Below are 24267 nucleotides of genomic sequence, written 5' to 3'. Positions count from 1 at the left end.
GAATATGTCATGGGAATAAATTTGGGATTTGGGGTGGTTGACACATAACGAACACATAAAACGAAAAGGTTATTTTGGGCTACGAGTATAAAGGCTTTCAAGAAATTCTCTAAATATTTAGTTCATATAATGTGCGTGTTTAGCTAATACCTAAGTACCTACATTTATACATTTTTTGTGCCTATATACAGCAGAACAAACTCAATTGTCTCAAACCACAACCCCTAATTATTCTAGGGAGAGTTTCAGAAACCTGTATGGCGACATGTTATCCAAATTGTTAACTGAAAAGTGAGAGTTAGCAGCACGATAACATTTTCCTATCAATATATGAAAATAGATAAACCCTACGCACTGCTTCCACATGTATCTGCAAGAGCGATGTTAGGAACTTGTTGTCCTTAGATGATCTTGTCCACAGGTGTGTAATGTTTATTCACACGAATGGCTGTCATTTGCCTATTACACGTTCCAAGGGAGTCGCCTCATCTGGCCATCCCAATGCATTTACACCTTATCTCGCAAGTTCTCGTGGATTCGAATCGAGTACCAGGGACGTTGACTATGTTACAAACACTCCATTAATCATGCCAAATCGAAACCCGGGCGCTTCCTTTGCTTGTGTACTCGCTGTAGTTGAAAGTTCCTCACAGTGGAATGCAGAATCCTCACGATATATACCCACAAGACACGACTGCACTCAACTCACTCTGGTGCATGTTAATGGTAATTATTGGACTTTGTAATTTATTAAGCACCTTTGGATGCATAAGCTGTAATTAACCAATATCTGCGGCTGAGATGCACAGGAAGAATTACACACACCGCCAAGACCAAGTCGGCTTTTCGCGAATAACTCATCACCGCGAGTATTTGGGGTTTTAATTAACATGAAAGTCGTTTTATTGATTATATTCCGCAATCAGAGGATTATTTATGTGCGGATTAAACATTGATAGGAAACGTGAATTGTGCATGCTCGACTTCGTCTTTTAACTCTTGGTATCGTAGCATTATCGTGTGAAATTACACGATTTTTGTATACAATGCCTTTGGTAATCTGATTCTAATTATTGGATTTTGGAACGAATTTATTTACAGATACGGCAGCCAAAGGTAACTTCATTTTCGATATAATCTAGTGAAAAATAACTATAAGTGGAATTATCATAATATCGGTTCAACAATTACGAATCTATCATGGATTAGGGTCCATCAAGATGAAACAAGTCGGAATACCGGAAGCTCGCGCTTCGGGTATAAAGGTTTTGTGTTCATCTTATCTAAGAAATTTCAACGCACATTTTTCTATCCGTACACAGCTACAAAACTACGAGACATACGTACATATTACAGCCGTAGATGTTACGCTCACCGTAAACAAACAAACTGCCTATTTCCGAATACTGTGCACATATAGGCACGTATATAAATTGATCGTACCCATATTTCCGATTTACTTCTTATATCTATCTGAATTAGGCACTACCCGCAAAGTCCATTAGCACGCATATACTATATACGTACATACACACATGTCTCGTTGGAATAATTGATATTCATATACAAATGATTAAAAAACTAAAACAAAATAATTCTTTTCCACCCAATTCATACGAACTTACTTCGTTGTGTATTGACGAATTGATATGTGATGATGACGTCATGCAGGTTGCAGAGTGCACGAAATTCACAAAAAATTGTAAAGTTTTACCCCCTATAACTTTGTTAATAATAGTTTGATTTTCTTCAAACTTGACCAAATTGTGCATTATGTTCTTCATTATACGCATTTTGTACTTCTGGGATGAACATAAGGGGAGTGCCGAGTAAATTTCTAAAATGTGGAAATATACTATTATTAACTTTAATTGTGCAGATATCGGAAACGGATATATTTTGAGGCCTAGATTTTGTAGAGATGCACTACTGCGATTTTTTTCAGATTTTTCGGTTGGATAGCTTCTGAGAACGAGACCTGTTACACTTTTTGGGGGTCATATTTTGAGCCCTCACTCCCCTATGTTTCACCCAATATCAAATATTGAACAAGTTTCAAAAAGTACTAATTGAGACCTTTCATTTGATACCCCACATGGCTACATTCTGTGAAAAAAAATGTTGCACCCTCCTTTCACATGTATGGGGAGCCCCCCCTTAAACTTAACAGAAAATGGCGTCAGTTGTTGCATGTAAAGGGAACGGCAGATCACATACTTCCACCAATTTTCGTGACAATCAGTTCAGCCGTTTCCGAATAAATCGGGTGTGACAGACAGACAGACAGACGGACGGACAGACAGACAGACAGACAGACAGACAGACGGACAGACAGACATCGAATCGATTCTAATAAGGTTTTGTTTCATACAAAACCTTAAAAACAAGATTCAGTAAGATTCAACCTGGAAATAGAAAACCTATTTTTTGCTACAAACATATCAGCGTTTTTTGGATCATTGGGCAATGATTTTCTGCAACTGAATCCCGACAGCTTGGTTCTGCTGATTTTAAGAAGGTTTGCAACTATCGATTTTTAACTTTGGCCGAATCGTGATCAATCCAGCAGAGAGCAACACGGGGTTCAAAGGAGCGCTCAACTGTGAAAGATGTGCCTACAATTTGCACTGACTTCTCCAAGGCTTTCGCCTCTGTTAACCATATCCTGCCTGTCAAAAAGCTCGTTCTCTCTTGGTAGAGGTCTTACTTCTTAATTAAAGTAAGTAGGGTTTCAACAGTTGCGTCTTCTTTTTCCCTCACCAGGAGTCCCTTAGGATTCAACCTTTGTCCCAGTTCCGTTATCTTTCTCCATTAATGATCCTGCTTTCTTATTTAATTGTCTTTGTTTTCTTTTCTTCTTCTTCAGCCTGTCCCATTCAGAAGCGGGATCGGCTCGCCTTCATCGATTTCGCCCTTTTTGCTCGATCAAAGGCCTGATCTGAATAAAGTCGAGAAACGCGGAGTGGGTTTATTGAAAGGGACGTCGGGCTGAAATGACCCGAGGGCACCGCTTACACGGCTTAATGCCTTATTGATGTGTATTCCATATAGATTGATTGGAAACAATTGTAACACCTAGATAAACAATTATTTTTGGTAGCTCATTCTGTTGCCACGAAGGATGCTTTTCTGAGATTTGCGGAGATTAAGGGCAAATTTCCACTTGGTAAAGTAACGGTAAATCGCGTTCAAATATGAATTCAGGCGAGCTTGGCCGTGAATAATGTCTTCTGTGGAGGTGTAAACGATGAGGTCATCGGCATATTGAAGGATCTTGATTGAATTGTGGTGGGGAGCGGGTTTCGAGATGTCCGCTGTGAATAATGAGAAGACGGTTGGGGAAAGGACGGAGCCTTGTGGCAATCCAGCAGGATTATGATAAGGTGCGGATAGTTGTTGCAGAAATTTCACCAGGGATTGCCGCCTATCTAGGAATCTGAAGATTAGTTTACAGAGGTGCCGGTGGAAGTCAAGGGTGTTTTCCAGCTTGTAGACGAGCCGAGAGCTCTCCTTATATCAAGGAGACAGGGTATTGTTGGTGTCTTACGATTAATTCCGAGCAAGACATCGATTTTAATGATAAGAAGGGCGTATTTAACCGGATGACCTGCTCGCTTGGCGAAATGAAAGTCTGGGATTACATTGTTATTATCGTAGTGCTCATCAATAATTGATTTGCTGGTCCATTCGAAGGTTTTGGCAGTGGTGAAAGGACAGAGGTAGGCTTGTAGCTATCAGGAAGGAAAGGATTTTCACTTTTCTTAAAAACGGGTATGACTTGAACAAAATTCCAGCTCGGGAAAGTAGACGTGCAGACGACAGAAAAGGGCTAATGGTTGCGGAGCACATCTTCAGAGTGATGGTTGGCATCTTATTAAGACCGATCGACTTCTTTTTTCTGTTCAAACCAGAACCGACTCTGTCTTCTGGTTTGATGAACTTGATTGGTGAAATCGAGCCAGAGAGTCTGGTTAGTAGGAGCGAGTGTCGGAATAATCCAGAGGGAAATGAGGTTTCGGTAATTCAGGGTGCGCTTTGATGAACTGTGCTTTCAATGGCCTTATAGTTAGGGCATTTGCGGTAGCTGGCAGGGAAGGGGAAGTAAGCATCAAATGCGACAAAAACACAGGATCATTCTGCATTCTGGTGTTAGGAGCTGCCTGAATTTTCAACCACGAAGTCCCTTGTGACCGAGTTGGAGATCATGGTTTTGGTAAATCTGAAATTTTCTACGGATTCTAAGACCATGATTAGAGAAATTTTCGCTCTTATCGACTTCTTACGATGTGCCTGCTGGTGCTTAGATGTCGTTGGCCGCTGTTACACTAGTTTGGTAGGCTTGGCGCCCGTTTTCGATAGTTGCTACCTTGTTTGGGACTGGCATGGTTGCATTGCCTTGTGACACTGCTGCAGTTGGTGTTGAGGTTGAGGTAACGGTAGGCTGGCGGTTGCCTTGGGGACCGATCCCCTGAAAGTATTCTGGATCGTAGGGAAATTATCGTTTCTTGGCATCTCCAAGCCAGCCATTTAAGGGACTTATTCTTATCCAGGGTCTTAATTTGCTTGCGGAGGAGGCTCGCATTCTCCTTTTTTAATTAAGCGATCTGCTGAATTTTGTGGGCTTTCGCAACTCCATTGTAAACATTAACTTAGTGTGGAGCCGGACTATCGCTTCCGACGTTTTTTATTTTTCAATGCCTGGAATTTTCCTTCTATTGAAGTCAATTGCACTTTTCCTCCAGCCTTCACGATGGATCATACCTTAATGAATTTGCACTTATTGCCGAATTTACCTAATGGCATCACTTAAGGAAATTTATTCTATTCAATTTCCATTCTTCTTAAAATTAAACTGTGTTAGCAAACAGTTTTATCAACCTTTAATACTGCAACCTTTTTACTCCTCAACTCATTTCTTAACTTGCAATAAAGATTTGGCTCAGGACGAGCCGGTTCGCGGTCTGTATTCGACTGGATATTTTTTGGACCCACTGCAGTTGCTTTACACCCATCACCTTATAACAGCGACATTATACAAGAAATTTGAGCAAAGATTTAGCACCAGACATATCCATCTCCACTACTATCCAAATATTTTGAAATTGGCTGGGATTTGAAAAAAACAATTATGATTCTTCCTCCCTTTTGTTGATGTCAGAACATCTGCAAGAAATATGGTGGACGTTACCATCGTTACCCGTTGATTTTCACATTAATTTGCCCGCTGCGTTGCCGCGATTACTTAGGTCGTTAACCAGAATAACCAGATCTCGTTTAACAGGATCTAGGGATATCTACGGGAACTATCTATAGATTCTCCTATTAGAGTAATGAAACCTCTACACATGTTCTGGAACAAAGCCCGGCACTTGTGCAAAGCAGGTTCGGGCACCTGGGGGAACACTTAATACCAGATGCCAAGTTAAAACACTTGGAAGTAGGAAACATAATAAAGTTTTTGTCGGTTTTGGGTTTAAACGGCATACTATAACCAGCTAAAATGCACAATGGTTCTTTTAGGACGCTGTGCGACTCCCCTTGACAATATTATTAATAACAAAAATAACATAAAAGGTTCTGAGGCCGCCATCCAGGATCTAGCACTTCCATTAGCACATAATACCTGTCAATGTCGAAAGTGTAAGCCTCTGATTTGTCCAAGAACAACCCTAGTTCTAGTATAGTAGTATAGTGCAGTATTTGATGTTACTATCTTACTTTACAGTACCACAAGTTACTTGAGAAATATTATACTATAGATGAAGACGACGTGAGCAGGGGCCTTAGAACCGCCTGTAACGTGACAGTTTCCAGCGGCAAGTAGACGGGTAGCCCGTTTGTTTCCGGAACTTCTTAACATTGAGCACAAGAACGCCAGTAGTCAAGAAAGTTCTCGGCCTATCAGTTTGTTCTCCTGCTCTACTGCCCAAGTTGTTCCAGAATGCTATCGGCGTTACGATCTTCAGCTCATACATTGTTAAGGAATAAGCAGTTTTTTAGTTTGAGATGCTTTGGCCTAGGCTTGAACTGTGGGGCATTTGCTATTATAATATATAAAAAGGAGCCACAATCATTTGTTGTCACTTTCGGTCACGCTCCTCCCAGAAAAGAGCTAGCGTCGTGCCTCTGCCCAAGACGAAACCATTAGTCATCTTTGCCTCTTATTAGTAGTACTACTTGAGCCAAATGTTCGTACTTTCGCCGACAAAGTATAGACACAACTTTTTACAGTATGCAACTATCGATCGAAGTTTGTTGCCCTGTGATGATTCAGTCCTTACAGCTAGAAGGAGTTCCTTCTGTTCGCACTCCTCACTACTGTAACTTGAAGAACTGGTATCTTTTGCTTTTGTATGACAAAAGCCTTCCACCGGTTTCGATAGCCTTAGCTGCAAATGAAGGTTTGGACATTGACGGCCGAGTCTTCTTTGCTATTATTTGAGTCGACGAGTCAGGAACTTCGAGCATCGCCACCGCTTCTATTTGATCTTGGCCGCAGATGCCCTGAACGATCCAACAATACGAAGGCCATGATTTGCCCGGAGGCAATTTTTTGATCGGTGGGAAGTGTTCTTCGGTGGACTGAACTTCTGTCTCAGCGGAGTCTAGTATTAGAATTATACGACAGAACTCTGAGTTGGATCTTCACAATTGAAGCATTTGTTTTCTCTTTCTTCTCTTGCAGTTTTTCCGAATCCTTACTAGGTCTGCGTTTGTTTTGCCAGCTGAAGTAAGTCAATCCCGGTACCCTTGTAACCCAGAGAAGATAGCTGAAAAAAAAGGTCGTGCCCAAAATACCCTGCTTCCAAGCGTAAGCCAGGTACTATGGCTCTACTCAGCTCAAGGCACGCCAGTCACACTCTGGCTTGGGATTTGATGGCCACTCAACTTGACATTGACCCTCTCTCTGGAGGAAAACCCTAGTTATCAACCAGAATTCCGATAAACATTATCGGCTAGATTGAAAAATTAAACGAAAAGGAAAGTGTCGTGAACTGAGTTTCGAAACATTGAATCATGCTCCCATTTTAGTTTGTGCTTTTTGACGTTGACCAGTTTATTAGTTTTGATTGTTGACTTGATTGATTGGCAACAATGATCCCAAACATCGGAGGCGACTCAATATACATACATATATGCAATATGTGTTTCCCATTCTCCCTAAGGTTGATATAGCATATATTTCAGCTCTTCACAAATCTATCCGAGAAATCTCTACTTTTCTGGGTCATGTCTTTATAGGACAACCAACATGGGTGGGGCTTTTTTTTCATGGCGTAACCAGTGATGGGGTTCTTGTTCTTTCTCAAGGTATGACCAATCGGTTTTCATTTTTGCTTCCTTATCAATATGTCTGCCTGTACCTGCCCCAAACGCCGACGCATTCCTTGGTTCGAGGTTGTATTAAGGCAGCGAAGGTATCGACCTTTTGGTTGACAATGGCGCTTACTTTCCATGTGCTACTCCCATATAGCACAGAAACAGTGGTATATGTCACCTGTTCCCTATTGGAATGTAATTTCATTAATTGCAAATAATAAACCCGCAATGGAGCAGCTAGAGCACTAGAATCGAGCAGCCTCACTTGATGTTGATGTTGAAATATCTGCGTTTCCAGATTTTGGACAAAACAGCGAAAGAGGATCTTACGCTATCAATGCGTCGAGTAACTTCGAGTAGGGCACCCCTGTCAACAAAAACAATGCTAGTATGCTAATTAACTCGATTGACATTTCAATATTGTGTAATGCAGATAAGTGGTTTGGATTTTGTTAATATTTATCTTTAATTCCACCCCGCTTGTTTCCTTTTCTAAATCCAGAGCCATTTGTCAAAGGTGCATTACCCAGAGGGAGAGACCCTGCAGGTGCAGTCCAGTCGGGCTATTTAGGGAAGTCGATGTCCTCTGGACAAGGTAGCATTCGTTGAAAAGATCTTCAGTTGCCAAGATCTACGGATAAGTCGGAGTTGCAGCAATACAGAAAGTACAGAGTTTTCAATGAACAGTTCCGCAGGCAGACCGTCAAACCCAAGCTTGAGTGTATTGATGGCCAAGATGATTTCACTTCTCCTTTGAGGAGCAATCCTCATCCATATATTATGGCTGCTTGCCATTTCAGTAATGAGAGTTGAATCTATGGTGGAATGTTTCTTGCACCACGTGCCATTCTCAAATCATTCTTATTCGCAACAGTTGCTGCCTCCTGTTTCACATTCTCAACAAGGTGTTAACCTCGCCCACACTGGAATTCAGATCATCATCAGAATTGTAAGGTCACCTTTGGTAACTCTCCCCTGAGCTCCAGTGTCATTTTGGAGCGAAATCTCGTAGTTGTCTGATATGAGTGTCCAGTACCGGGTGCTAATCCGACTCCAGATTCGTGTTTACTCCCTGCAGGTTTACCATATTACAATAATGTGGTCCTGCAAGAAGGAGTTGATTGCTTCCTAAAGTCTCACAATTTTACCAAGGTTGGTTAAAGATGGAGACAAAGTAACTGAGATCAGCGCCTACAGTACCAAAAGGCCAGATATAGAAAGTCAAAATCCCTTCCCCCAGGTACGCATAAAAGTTTTTTCTCCACTCCCAACATACTAAGCCTACCTCACTTTTAATATCAGAAGATTTTGCTAGGTAAGGAAAAAAAAATTACCATTTAGGTTGGCTTACATTCTGTGGAATTATGCAAGCTCGATGTGATCTTGCACTGCCTTTGTGAGAGGTAATTAAGCTCTTTTACGTGAATTTGGCACGGTTCACCCCAACTATTTTTACGTAAATCATGAAGTCGCTCCCAAACAGCGGAAAACTTGCAAGTACCTTTACAATAATCATACATAATGTTGTTTTCGACGCTCTAAGAAAGGTCTCAGATTCTCGTGATTCCAAAATAAGTTCGGGCATTATTATTATTAAAAGTTATAAATGTCGCCCTCAGACACCAGAACCAATGTGACATAAGAGAAAATAAAAAAGCCAAAATAACCACTCAACCTAAAAAACAGCAACATCTTTGCCACGAAAGAATATGAAAAATGGCTGCTCTGATGTATGATATAAGAAAATATTCTAGCAGTCCCAGTCAACTAGTAGTTTTGAAAACCTGCTAATGATAAACAACCAAAAAACTTTTCAAAGGAAATGTTTATTAGAAAAATTATTTTAATTTGCCCGCTTGTGAAAGTTTTATGGTGATTGTGTTTGCGCCCATATCGAGAACAGAGCTTTCTGTGGGCTCAAGGATGGAGTTGCGTTATACGACTCGGACGCTGGATTTCTTAGTTGCGGAAGAAGTGTTAGGTAGGTTTCTCGCATCCACTAGTATGCATGCTGAGCCTTGCAGGCGTAGGCAAATGTTTTCGGCTACCTAAGACACCACACTGACAACTGTCAAACAAATGTCTATCTCGAATAAATTACTGTTTCAGACAAATATCAGTGCTTGCGTCAGGCAAATATCTGTGTCTGCTCCAGACATCAGACAAACAAATGTTTGTGTCAAGCAAATGTCTTTTTCGGCATCACACAAATGTTCGAGTTAGCCTCAGACATCAGATTGCCGACTTTCTGCGTCAGAACCAGAGTGTCTGTTTTCGAGAGATGTCTGAGTGTGAATCAGGCATCAGACTGACATCTGTTTGTCTTATGTATAACGCAGCCTTAGAAACAGGCATTTGTCTTAAGTACTGATTTGTCTGCCTGATGTCTAAAGCAGGCACAGACACTTGCCTAACACAAGCATAGATGTTTGTCTGACACAGGGGTTTGACTGAAGCAGTCATTTATACGAAACGGACATTTGTCTGCCTAATGTTTGAAATATGCACAGACATTTGGATGATTGTTATCTAATGCAGCGGAGACATTTGCCAACGCCCAAAATAAGTTAATAATAGCATTATAGGACAGAGCTAACAAATCTTTAGTTTAGTTTAGTTAACTGGGGGGAGCCGCAGCTCCGAGCACTCAGCCCATTGTTAGACCTGTTGTACTATCCCCGTAAGTTGTCTATTCAATGGCTTCCCGCCTACGGTGTTCGCAGGCTTTAGCGAATCTGAGAACATTCTCCAGAGCCAGAGACTGTGCAGATTCTTCATTTAGGGTAACCTTGCCAAGGTGTTTTCATCTGAGATCTGAGGATGCCGGGCAGCTGCATAAAAAGCGCAGGACCGTCTCCTCTTCCTCCTCACATTGGCTGCACATAGCCGAAACCACTACATCAATCTTTTCCATATGGTAGTTTAAGGAGCCCTACTAGGGTTTTCATGTCCCACTTCTTAAGGGACAACAAAAATGCCGCTCTAGTGGGCCTAGGCTCTTTCACAACGATTTTCGCTTGCCGGCAAGAGTCCAAATTTCTCCACTCGGTTGCGTGAATCCTTGCAATTTCACCCTTCAGAGTAGACTTGACAGTAGATGGTCGGATTCCAAGAGCTGGTTCTGGCCCCACCATTCTGCATCCAGACCCTTGGCGAGCCAGTCTGTCAGCCTCCTCAATACCGGCGATGTAAGAGTGCCCCGGCACCCACATCAGGAATGTTTCGTTCAGTCGGCCAAGTTTCAGCAGCACCTGGTGACAACTCCACACCAACTAGCTTAATATGTCGTTGCCATTTAGTGCTGATAATGCCGCCCGACTGTCGGAACAGATTCAAACGGTGCGACCCCTCCATTTTTGTCGCAGATATTCTTCTGCTGCCAATGAAATGGCATATATCTCCGCCTGGAATATGGTCGTCATTTTTCCGAGGGGTCGGGCCAGTTCTATGATCAGATTCTCCGAGAACACCCCTGCGCCCGATCCATCCTCCATGACTGACCCGTCGGTGAAGATTATTAGGTCTGTAATCTGAAAAGACACATGACCACTTGTCGACCATTCTTCTCTTTCGGTGATTACGACAGTGTATGTCTTCTCAAAGACGAATCTGGAAACCATTTGATCGGTCGGCATCAGGGCTACCGGATGTTTTTCAAGGAATTTCCAGATAGACGCGTGTCCGTTTGATTGGCCGCCTTTCATCGTCCCAATGGTATCGAGACTATATGCGTCGTTGGCTGCTTTCCGTTTCACCTCCAAGTAAATGGGGGGTAAATTTAGGATAGCTTGAAGTGCCGCAGTCAGCGTAGTACTCATTGTTCCAGTAGGCAACCAATTCTCTGAATCTGCATTAGCAGCTTCCTGCTGTTAGCAAAGTTCAATCTTAGCCACCAGACGATGCATGCATATATCAAAATGGGTTTTATTATGGATGCATACATCCAGTATATCCGTTTGGGTGAAAGTTCCCAGGTCTTTCCTCTCGCATTCCTACAACACCAGAACAATCTGCAGGATTTCTGATATTGTTCCTGGATATGATGCTTCCATGTTAACTTGGAGTCGAAATGTACTCCTAAGTACTTGACTGTTTGTGCCAACTGGATTTCCGCCCCTGCTAAAGTGGGTAGCGTATAGCTGCCCCACCTGACGTTCCTAGTGAACATAACTAGTCCAGTCGTCCTAGCGTTCACCGTGAGTCCGTTGCGAGGCACCAGCTGTGGATTACATGCAGAGTTATATTCAAGCGGTCACATACTGTGTCCGCAAACTTGCCGGTAATTATTACGGCTAGGTCGTCCGCAAACGCTTCCGTGAAGACTATTTCGTCCTATAGGAGCTACAGCAGGGTATCCATTACCAAGAGGCATAACAGTGGAGAGAGAACCCCTCCCTATGGGCAACCCCTGAAACATCCTGCTTCAATAAACTTCTGGCCGACCGATATGTGGATTTTTCTCCACTCTAGCATGTGAAGGATCCAACTTATTAGCAGCGGTTCGATTCCATGCTGTTTTGCCGCATCACAAATTGCCGCGAAGGAGGCATAATTGAAGGCACCTTCGATGTCCATGAATGCGCCTAAGGCGTATTCTTTTTCGGACATCGCCTTTTCAATTTCAAGTTCTTGGAGTGCTGCTTCCGTGGATTTGCTTTTTGGTAGTGGTATTTCCAATGGTGAAATGGCCACTTAGGAATGTGTGTATCCCTTATGAACCGATCTACTAGTCTTTCTAGTCCTTTTACCAGGAAGGACGTTAGGCTGATCGGTCGAAAGCTTTTTGTGTCTGTGTAGATGGGTTTCACTGGTTTGGGAATGAACAACACGTTCACATCCCGCCATTTAATTGGAATATAAGTGTGTGCTAGGGATGCACGATATATATTCCGAATGTGTAGACCCTGGGCATCCATTTCCTCTATTTTTAGTGCAGGGATGATGCCATCCGGACCTATAGACTTGTATCTATGGAACGAGTTAAGTTCTTCACCGCTTTCTGTGTACTTCCCATTCTGTAAACGAAAATAACCCAGTTTCTGGCTACGTCCTTTGACCAGAATCCCCTTCAGCTTTGAGGTTGCCTCAAGGGAGTTAGTCTCTTCGCAAAAGCGTCTCTAAGATGATCGTTTAGCCGATCTTATGCTCTTGTTTAGAGCCTTCTGTGCCTCTTTATAGCGATTCCAGCTAGTGGCTGATTAACCCTTCAGAGCACGATTGAGGAGCATCCTTGTCGTTCTCCTCTGAGCTAAAAAATCTTAATAATGACATCAAAAGCTCCGAAAAATGACGAGTGTTCACTGTTAGAGATTTTTAGCATCATATACGGCCTCTTCGTAGCATCAATTCGACCAAACGCTGGACATATGTATCTGGCTAGAATTTTTTCCATTATTCGAAAAGATAAAAAAATCAAGCATTTTTTGCTCGAAATTGGACCTCCGCGAAGCCTATTGTTAACAGCAGGTTCTGCCTAATTTTGCTGTTCTAGAGTTATGGAGAGCTTTCAGGTAGCTTCAGATAAGTAAACACTACCACGTCCGTGTTTTTCATGCCTTAAGTTTAGGATGTTTTTGTGGCGAAGCGAGCAACTTGCATGTCGGACGCACGCAAGTGTGAATCTTGGTAGCCATGATACCGAAAAACAATTTTTGACAGTGAAAATTGTTTTCGAAGGGAAGCGGGCAGTTGAGTCTGCCGACTAAGAGTACAGTAGAGTAGACAAAAAAAACGTATAATTAATTTAATAATAAATTTTAATTTCCACAATTTTAATTACCTATATTGTCTTGCCATATCTTGAAAGTTTGACAAATACCCAATGTCTACGCACTGGCATGCAGGTTTTTTCTAAGAATCGATGTATATATTCGCATCTATATTTCTCTCCACGAATACCACATTCCTTAAGTCGTCCGTCCCAAACTATAGACAAAACCTTGAATACCTGAAGTGTCCAAGTTCTGGTTTCCCCACCTGTTATGAATGTAACATTCTTTAGATGCAGGTCACTTTAAAAACCAAGAATTACTTTACGAACGAACTGATAAGTCCTAAGCAAAAAAGCAAGTGTGCTACAAATCACTGTGCATGTTTAAAAAAATTCAAAAATTTTTCACCATAACAAAAATTTGATAAAATACCTACAATTATTAACTGTTCCAAAAGTTTGTATTTTAAACACAAAATATAACAAGGCGGGAAACCAGAAGCTTCGGGTATAAAAGGTTTTGTGTATTTCTCTTATAAAAACATTTGAGTGAACATTTGTGCCATTAGTACCTAGCACGTACTGTATATGCATATATTATCTGAGAATATCCACTTTCCAAAAGAGACCACTTTGACCTATTATAAGTTTGTTACTAATAGTGCGACTTCCACCAAACTTGCCAGGATCATACTCTATGTTATAGCCTATATTGCTGCATATAAATATTTAAAAACCAAAAACCAACCAACCAACGTCAAACTGCACTGGTCAAACGGGAAGAATAAAAAGAGGAGACTACAACTTTGAGACCGTTGATAATTTCTCTTAACTAGGGTCGAAAATCACAACCGATAACAGCTATGATGATGAAATCCGCGCACGGTTATTGACAGCCAACACAGATGGAAATGGACAATTCCGTAGCCTACATAACGACGAAATCTATGACCGTCCGATAAAATCCGGCTCAATAGGTTACGGTGGGCGGGTCACTTAATCCGTATGGATGAGGATGATCCGGCCCGGAAAGTATATAAGGGCAATATCTATAGTAGAAGAAAAAGACGAGGCCTGAGATGGAGCGATGGCATAGGTCAGGACGCCAGACAGCTTTTAGGGATATCGAATTGGTGCACCTCGGCGCAAAACCGGGATGTCTGGAGTTCCTTATTAAGGCAGGCCTAGACCGGATATCGGTTGTTGCACCGTTGATGATGATAAATATTTATATATTATACAATATTTCATGATTTCAGGATATGCGTATTTGTAAGTGGCAATTATTCATATGCACGTTCTATGCGAGTCAATTGCCCAACCACGTGTTTGCTTCTGCCACAAACATCTGCCTGTCTTTTGTCTGATACAGAGTCTGAGATAGATGCAGACATTTGTCCGACACAGAAGCAGACTTTGCCTGAAATAACATTTATCTGGAAAAGACATTTGTCAGATACAGGCATTTGTCTGGCTGATGCCTGATACAGGCACAGACATTTACTGTTTCAGGTTAGAAGGTCGCACAAGAAGTATTATAGAATGTGTCTTTGCTTTCAAGTACTTTCTCTTCACAAATAATTCTTCAGACTTGAAAATATTTTTCGAGTTTATATGTACATACTTTTTTGTCTAGAGCTGCAACACCTTTTAATTTTCTTAGTGAATATTAAATTCGACTCTACCATACATACGTACAACATGATCAGATCATTAAGATCATTATTCACTCTATCGAATACGAATATATTCGTATTCATAGAAAATCATGGTACGAATTTATGCGCATTCATATTTACGAATACAAATATGCCCAACACTGTTTTAATGAATGCCAGTTTAGTTTAATTCGCAAAAGTACCATTGCACTCACTACGCCATGTTTATAGCATACACAATAACAAAGAAAGGAGAGACTCATCAGCGCTACAGAGTACAGAAGCATTCTTATGATGAATTTCAAAGTAGAAGGTACACATTCTACAAATTCTGTAACTTTCGATTAATATCGCTTTTAATCTACCGCTTTAATCCCTCTGAAAAGTTAAGTTCGGTCGGCGCTATTTCAATTTAATTTCAGGTAATATATAGTGTCCTCCATAAAACACTTTAGATCACGTCCAAACGCAAAAATTTAATATTATTCGCAACAAATCATGGAATATTTTATCTTTTATCAGAACACATAAAGTACAAAACTCTGGCAATAGACAACATTAAGGATACCATTCGGGCTTCCGTCGCCACCCGTGTACCGTCACATATCATTTTTATCTCCGACATAGTCTGGAATCCTTTCGCATTTGTGCCGCCCATATCGCCATTTGTACGGTTCCCTGCCTTGCGGTCGCACATATAATCAAATCGGTTGACCAATGTCCTGTATCCTCTGCAGTCGTTGGCAATGATTTTATGTGAACGTTTTATGTTCGAAATATGGTCCGTTATGGCTCTACTAAATGGCTTTAATATTTTTATTGGGGTCCTCGAGTACTTTGCTCTCTTCGATTCTGCTCAAAGCCGCTTCCGCGTCACCTCAAACTCCCTTGTTAAGGATATTGTAACTTCTATGAATTATTGAGAGGATATTACGAATCCTTAATCAATCCTTAACGTAGATATTGTATCGAAAAAGTGAACGAATCGATTCTAGTTCTCTCTAGATTGGAGAATCATTCATTCAAACCACGTTCCGGTCATTTTAAGGGTTGCATTGGAAATTGCAAGCCATTGTTTGGGATGATGTCGGGAGGCTACTCATGATGGGTTTTCAGTAAACGATGTTTTTTTTTAAAAAACATAACGAATGAGAGGTAAATTCGGCACGCAGAAAATGAGAATCATATGATTAATGAAATTGTATGTTGAGGATAATTGCCTTTGAGATATAATTTCACGGTCCAAAAGTTTTCCGTTTTGATTTAGGCTAATATCCTATTTTGCTCTTTTGAATTATACAATATTGAACTTTTTTTGGTCAAACGGTTTTATAATGAATCATATAAAAAAGGCCACAAGGGTTAAATTCATGGGGGATTAATAATAATAATAATCGTTGGCGCAACAATCCATGTTGGATCAGGGCCTTGAAGTGTGTTAGAGCATTTCACTCAAGACCGTAACGGTACACTAGGAGGCAATGTGGTCAGCATTGCGCTCGTCCGAGATTATTACCCTGATTTGACTCAGGTACTCATTCACAGCTGAGTCGACTGGTGTCCGACGTCAAATCACGATACAAATTCCACTGCCACCAGCGAGATTTGAACCGCGACCTTCCGTACGACAGCCTTGCGCTCTAACCACTCAGCTATCCGGACACATGGGGGGATTGCTCGTCAAAAATTCAGTTTTGTTTAGATTCAATCTTAGATCGTGTTGCCATTCCATTTTTGGACAGGTTGCTCGAGATCATTTTTGCTATCAGATGCTAGGAAAGCATCATCTGCATAAAGCAGTGTATAGGGAGCTGGACGTTGGATGTCCCGTGTGACGGTGTCGATAAGAAGGACAGAGAGGAGTGGTGAGAGAACGCTTCCTCGATAAGCACGAACAGAGACACGAAACGGTTTTGATACATCCGCCATATTTCGAACTTTACTTTTCGGATCGTGGTAGAGCAATCAAACCCAGCGCACGAGTTCTTCTGGCACTAAGTGTTGTCGTAAACGATACCAGATGAGTTCGTGTGGAACACGGTCAAACGCTTTCTCTAGATATAAGAAACGCAATGTAAAGAGGACGATGCTTCTCAAGGTGTTTCTCAATGAATAACCGTGCAGCGTGGACTGCGTCAGCAGTTTTGCAGTTTTAGACGAATTCGGTTTGATTAACGGTAATTTCAACGACAAGAATGCATTCAAAAATCTTCATGATATGGGAAAGTAACCGGATCGGTCGTTAATTTGAACATTGTGCTGGATTACCTTTCTTTTTCCGTATTAAAATTGTGGTACTTTCTTGCCAGTCAAATGGTGTTCTTCCTTCCTGAATAAGCTGATTAAAGAATTCGCTGAGCCATAGTGTTCGGTCCCAGCCCTTCGCTTTCCAGAACTCAGATGCGATGTCGACAGGTCCTGTGACTTTTCCCGATTTCATTCGTTTTATTGCCTCCTCGACTTCAGTTGCGCTCACAGTTAAGCTTTTGAGTGTTTAACGTAGGTACCTACCTTGCGACTTAATCCCACGGTTTTCTTAAGACACGGATTGATTTTGTGACCACAATCAGAGCCCCGCTGAGACAAGCAACAACGGTACCACTCCATACCAAGTGCATGGCTTAGCATTCATACCGATGAATGCAAGACCTACCTAAATATCTACCGAACTAAGGAGAATTGGCACCCGTGTTGAAACACAACACCACACCGAGGCCCAAAGGTCTCTTCTCACTTGAGCATAACCACAGCCCCCATGAAACTCCCACTAGGGGCCTACCGCAAATAGCCGAGCTGTACTCACATACAACGGGAGTTCACCCGAAGTATGAGAGTCCAGGAGCTATCCCGGTTCCCATGGTACAAGTATACCCTTGGTAAGGTTTCGTGGCCAGTTACCACTTCAGATGAGTCCCCGTGCAGACTCGGGTCTGATCGCCCTAATTAGGCCTTTGGAGCATTCGCCTACTGCATCACGCCGGCAAACCAAAATGAGTACAGCGTCTCTCGGTGCCACGACTATGGAGGTTCTCCTCGGCCATTTGGTTTTGGTTTGACCGACAGGGTTGCCGACCCGTCTCCCTCACCGCCACCTCTGAGCACCATTTGCGCTAACGGGTGGAACTGGTCCAAATATCAGCAATGATTGAGGATGAACAAATTCTTCAGTTGAAATCTGCTCGAATTATTCTCGCCATCTATCCGTTGCGGCTCGACGGTTGGTAAGCAAAGTACCGTTCTTGTCACTAACACAACAGAAGTGTTCGATATCCTTTATGCATTTATTACGGCTTAATCACCCAGACAGCTTAATACGCAGCCTTGCACTAAGTAAAACAATTATGGAATTTTGTAAATTTACTAAGTACTTACCACACGAGTATTTATCAGAATACACAGATGCTGATAAAAGGCATCGGGTTGGCATACAGGGAGGCCAAAAGGGTAATAAAAAGGCAAATAAATTGGTGAACCTGACGATACTGATCTTCTTGTTTATTTTTAACTTTTGCCCGGTTTAGGAGCGGGACCGGCTAGTGCAGATCGATTTCGCAATTTTGTGTGTCATTAGTTCAGTACGGGTGCAGTTGAAACGTTCTAAAATCACCATCTATCCTAGCAAACCATGTTTACGCCTCACATAGCCAGTTCTTATCAGCACAGATTTCAATTACTCCATGATTGATGGAGACTGATTTTGAGGGCGGCTATCCTTATTTTGGACGTGCATCCAATATAACATCTTCGCCCCCATTTGCGCAAAGTAACGTTCGCTGCTTTTCATGGCTAGCGCGCACTCAAAACCAAAATCTGAAGCAGGACGAATTAAGCTTAGATAAGTTGTGGACTTGACGTGGTTTTTGATGTGTCGTTTGTAGAGAACGCCATGTGTGGAACACTTGTTCACACTGGTTTCGTTGATGCATGAATCAATTCATTCCGTAGCGGAGTTTACAGTTGGCTGAGTGCATGGATCCGAGGTTCTTAAATTGCTCAGCACTCTTCTAGTCGCTTTTAATGACAGTGATATTATCTATTCCGTGGGATCAAAAACTGTTTTATTCAGTCAGTTGCAGGAGATCGTCGCTGGACGTTAGATATTCCGTGGGTCCTTGACAAGATAGAACAATAATGCCGAGGAGGCGCTCTCTTCATGAAAATTCCCAAGACTCGGAGCGCAGTGTATACCAGATTCAAGAAGGCAATATAAAGAGGACCTATGATTCTCGTGACGTTTCTCCAGAAGTAATTGCGCTACGTGTACTGTGTGACTAGTTCCACACTTCCTAACTGACTCAGTTAGTCAACCGTTTAAACAGCAATGAACAGGAAGGCGATGACAATATAATCGATGGTAAGCACGCCGGGTAGCAGCCGAGAGTCAATGCTGACACCATATTGGATGCATGTGTTACGAAAACAGGGCTTTATAGCTATTCCAACCGGGTTCCCGGCTTTAGTAACATCTTCTTTTAATTTGACTGAAAATAGTATTAGGTTGGTGTATAATTTCCAGAAGTTTTTTTCTGCTTTTAATTTTTTTTTTTGTTTTCACAAGAAAGACCATATAAATTACCCAATAATGTGCTCTTCTTAATTATATATGACTTTGTCCCAACGTTCCGGCAATTTTGCGATCCATTGCTTGAGAAACTTGGCTGATTTCAAGTTAAAAAATATTAAAGCCAATTTTGGAGTTCAGCAACGTTGTTGAACGAAATTTCGCCCAGATTGTTTCAAAGTGTTCAAAATAGGTGATAAACGCATGAAGCGAGATCCAGGGAATATGCCTGATGAGGGGGGATTTGCCAACTATGCTCTTGAATGACCACTTTTGCCACATTTGTTATGTGAGGACGCACATTGTCACACTGGAAAATCACTCGCTGCTGTCATTCCAATCTTTTGTATTGAATAGCTACTTGATATTAGCAAACTTATTGACAATAAAGTTCGGCACTAATTGTCTTACTCCCCGGTAGTAGTTCGAAGTAGATGACATCCAGTTGATCCTAGAATGCGCATAACATCTTCCTATTCTCTGAGGAAGGACTTTGTTCGGCACCACTTTTACTTAAAATTCACGTACAAGCAGATTCTCCCATCGCCGGTGACTATGCGAGACAAAAGCACCTTGTGCTGTTATCGTACCAAATGATAACGAGCAAGCAAGGAAGCGCTTATTGAAACTCGTTTATTTTTGCTATTTTCGTTCAAAACACGTGGTAACCATTCTCCTAGCTTTTAAACCTTACCAATGGATTTCAGATGCTGAATGATGGTTAAATGGTCGCAACCTATTATATTGGCAAGTTCTCTAATTATTAGACGAGTATCATGAAAGATTATTGGATTCCAATGGTTTCATCCAAGTTTGGTGATCGTTCGGAGTGTGACATGCCCCTTAAGTGAAAATCGAGACCTGAAAACCATCTCCGAGCTATTCTTCCGCCAATTGTACCTTCACGATTAATGGCATACATGTTCCTGGCAGCCTCACTGCTTTTGCTCCACGATTAAACTCGAATAAAAGAAGATGACCGGAATTTTCTTTTTTATCAACTTGACATTCCATTGTTCTAACTCTAGAAGTAATAATGTTCTTCTTCTACTCGAAAACTTTGTTTACTACTCTAAACAGCAACGTTTAAGAAATAAATTGACATTACATACGCTAACCCCTGTGTCCTCCCAACTGTTTCAGTATGGGTTACTTTGCGCCTTACCTTAGAGTAGGCGCATTCTTCTTCGCGAATTCTTCTGTTTCGTATCTTAAAATGATTGATAGCTTCTTGTATAGTAAGTCGTATAGTAAGTACAACTCACTATTGTACATATCTCATTTGCCATCCGACGTGCACCCATGCAACATTGACGATATTGGAAAACATTAATTTTTAAGGTTTTGTGTGAAACAAAACCTTATTAGAATCGATTCGATGTCTGTCTGTCTGTCCGTCTGTCTGTCTGTCTGTCTGTCTGTCACAGCCGATTTATTCGGAAACGGCTGAACCGATTGTCACGAAAATTGGTAGGAGTATGTGATCTGCCGTTCCCTTCACATGCAGCAACTGACGCCATTTTGTGTTAAGTTTAAGGGGGGCTCCCCATACATGTGAAAGGAGGGTGCAAATTTTTTTTTTATAAAATGTGGCCATGTGGGGTATCAAATGAAAGGTCTCAATTAGTACTTTTCGAAACTGGTTCAATATTTGATATTGGGTGGAACATAGGGGAGAGAGGGCTGAAAATATGACCCCCAAAAAGTGTAACAGGTCTCGTTCTCAGAACCTATCCAACCGAAAAATCTGAAAAAAATCTCAATAGTGCATCTCTACGAAATCTAGGCCCCAAAATATATCCGGTGCCGATATCTGCACAAATAAAGTTAATAATAGTATATTTCCACATTTTAGAAATTTACCCGGCACCCCCTTTATGTTCACCCCAGAAGTACAAAATTTGGCATGGGTATAATGAAGAATATAATGCACAATTTGGTCAAGCTTGAAGAAAATCCAACTATTATTAACAAAGTTATAGGGGGTAAAACTTTACCGTGTTTCGTGAATTTCATGCACTCTACACCTAACCTGCATGACGTCATCATTACATATCAATTCGTCAATACCACAACGAAATGAGTTCTTAAGAATGAGGTCGCAAAGAATTATTTTGTTTTAGTTTTTTTGTCATTTGCATATATCAATTACTCCAACCAGACATGTTTGTATGTAGGTATATATGATAGTATATGCATGCTAATGAACTTTGCGGGTAGAGCCTAATTCAGATAGATATAAGAAGTAAATCGGAAATATGGGTTTGATCAATTTATATACGTGCCTATATATGTACAGTATTCGAAAATAGGCAGTTTGTTTGTTTAGGGTGAGCGTCTTACGGCTGTAATATGTACGTATGTCTCGTAGTTTTGTAGCTGTATACGGGTAGAAGAATGTGCGTTGATAAGATGAACACAAAACCTTTATACCCGAAGCACGAGCTTCCGGTATTCCGACTTGTTTGCTTTTCGAGCTGGTCCATCGCCCACGTCTAATTGGCGTAACACAATGTAGGCCGAATCAAAATTTTATAGATTATGAACTTTATTTTCTTGCATACGTTTTCATCTTTTCTTCTTTTCTCATTTTGTTCCGCCTGTTGATGTGGACTTTATCGTTGTAGCCCTTCTAGTTGAAGCTGCAATGGTTTAGCATCGCCTTTTGCGTGATTTAAGACCAACTTCCTTCATTACTTCGTCAGGCATCACCAGCCTCTCCTTCACACTCACTATTGATCGTGAAAGGATAATTATACTATCCGCATAGGCCACTCTGTGGCTATTACTTACAATTAGGCATTGCCTAAGAAATATGGCTAAAGGGAATATGCTACCTTGTTGATAGAGTAGTTGTTAGTCATGGTATGGTCGGAGCACCTGGTACACGTAGGTGCTCCGTAATAGATGGTAAGTCTTCTAGAGAAACAGTTTGTCTTTGCCGACTTATTTTCCTGTGAAGAAGATAGTAATTCCTACAGACTGATACCTCTAGAATTGCTACACTGCGTGATATCTCCCTTTTTATGTATCGGACATGGTATCGTTGCCAGTCGGCAGGCATTGATTCGCTGTCCTACACTTTGAACATCAGTTGATGAACCGCTGATTCGCTGTCCTACACTTTGAACATCAGTTGATGAACCGCTTGGTGTAGTAGTGGTGTAGTTGGTCACATCCATATTTAACTAATTCGGCTGTAATTCCATCGGCTCCTAGCGACTTATGGTTTTTAAGCCGGTGAATTGCACGAAATGTTTCTTCATTGCTTGGTAGTAGCAGCATTTGTCCGTCATATTCAGTTGGCGGGACTTCCAACTCGTCGATATTTTGGTTGTTGAGCAGCTCATCGAAACGAATCGCTCTAATATGCCCATTCTGTCCGAAATAAGATTTCCCTCTTGGTATCGGCAAAATGCGCATCGAAGTGTATAAGGTTGCATCGTGCTGACTTGTTGGTAAAGCTTCCGCGCCTGGTGCGGTTGCTCCCTGTACTTTTCTAGTTCAGAGACTTATTGGTTCTCCCCGCCCTCCCTTTTCCGTCTGTGAAGTCAATTCTCCACTCGACGGAGTTCGTAATAAGTCGCTGCTCGTGCCCGCGTTCTTTGAGAATGCAACATTACTCGGTATTTGGCATTCTTCCGTTCCGTAGCAAGCTTACATTCATCGTCAAACCAGCCGTTCCGACTTTTCTTGTGGCTGGGCCAGTGTGTTTGTGGCCATTAGTGATAACGCCCTTCAGGTGATTTTGAAAATCATTTGTTGATGCTTAATTTCCAGGATATCTGTTAGCTGCGGTTATTGAGGCGCTCATTTCCCGCTTATAGGTATTACGGAAGGCTTTGTTGTATTGCGTGTCCGGATAACTGAGTGGTTAGAGCACAAGGCTGCCGAACGGAAGGTCGCGGTGCAAATCTCACTGGTGACAGTGGGATTTGTATTGTAACTTGCCATCGGACACCAGTGCACTGAGCTGTGAATGAGTACCTGGGTCAAATCAGGGTAACACTCTCGGGCGAGCGCAATGCTGACCACATTGCCTCCTACAGTGTACAGTGTACCGTTACGGTCTTGAATGAAGTGAATGGCTTCAGTATTCACTATCCCATGCTTTTCAGAGGGGATTGTAGGTTGTGTCGTAATTCGAGCTCAGAGTACTAAGCCAACGAGATATTGATTCGAGTCTGTATTGGCCCCCCTATATGTTCTGACATTCATCAAGGCTGAGAGGTGGCAGCGTTCGATCAGCAGGTGGTCAATTTAGTTAAAAGTGATCCCATCTGGAGAGCCCCACGTAGGTTTGTGGACCACTTTCTGCGCAACAACCATTTAGTGCGATACTGCTAACGGAATCATCCGCAGACTGTTATCATTGGTATCCCTATGCAAGCTGTGGGAGCCGACGTATCGCCTAAATATGGGGTCCGTCCCTACTTAACTGTTGAAATCTCTAAGTATGATTTTGATATCATACTTTGGACAGGCTTCGAGAGTCCACTCAACTGGCTCGTAGAAGGTATCATTCTCTAACTCTGCAGTCTCCTCTGTAGGTGCATGAACGATAATGAGGCTTCTAATTCTAAATTAGGCTCGCAAACGCAGAGTGCATAGCCTTTTGCTTTTATTTTCAAAGCCGATATTTTTTGGCTGGCTAAGAAATCTACTCTAATCTAATCTAATCTAGCCCCACTACCCCACTATAATATATGGTGTAGTGGTTCTTCTCCAGGAAACCGGTCCCTGTGCAGCGCATCTCTTGCAACGCTTTTACATCAGCCTTATATTGGGACAGGGTATTGCCCTGTACAGGAAACGCACATTCTATGAGAAAATGCGCAAACCGTTATTCCGTTTTCGTTTCCGGGTTCGTCGTTTTAAAGTCTATTCTGCCCGTGGCTTCTTCTATGACCTCGTAACATCGGCAGAAATACTTGCACTAAGTATTTTTCTGTTTTTTACTACCAGATATATTTCTATGATATTTGGCAGCCTTATTATTTTATTGTTGATGCTGAGTA

This window comes from Hermetia illucens, chromosome 1 (assembly GCF_905115235.1).
Source record: "Hermetia illucens chromosome 1, iHerIll2.2.curated.20191125, whole genome shotgun sequence".
Taxonomy (NCBI): Eukaryota; Metazoa; Arthropoda; class Insecta; order Diptera; family Stratiomyidae; genus Hermetia; species Hermetia illucens.
The sequence above is the reverse complement of the archived record's forward strand: the minus strand, read 5'-3'. Positions refer to the sequence as shown.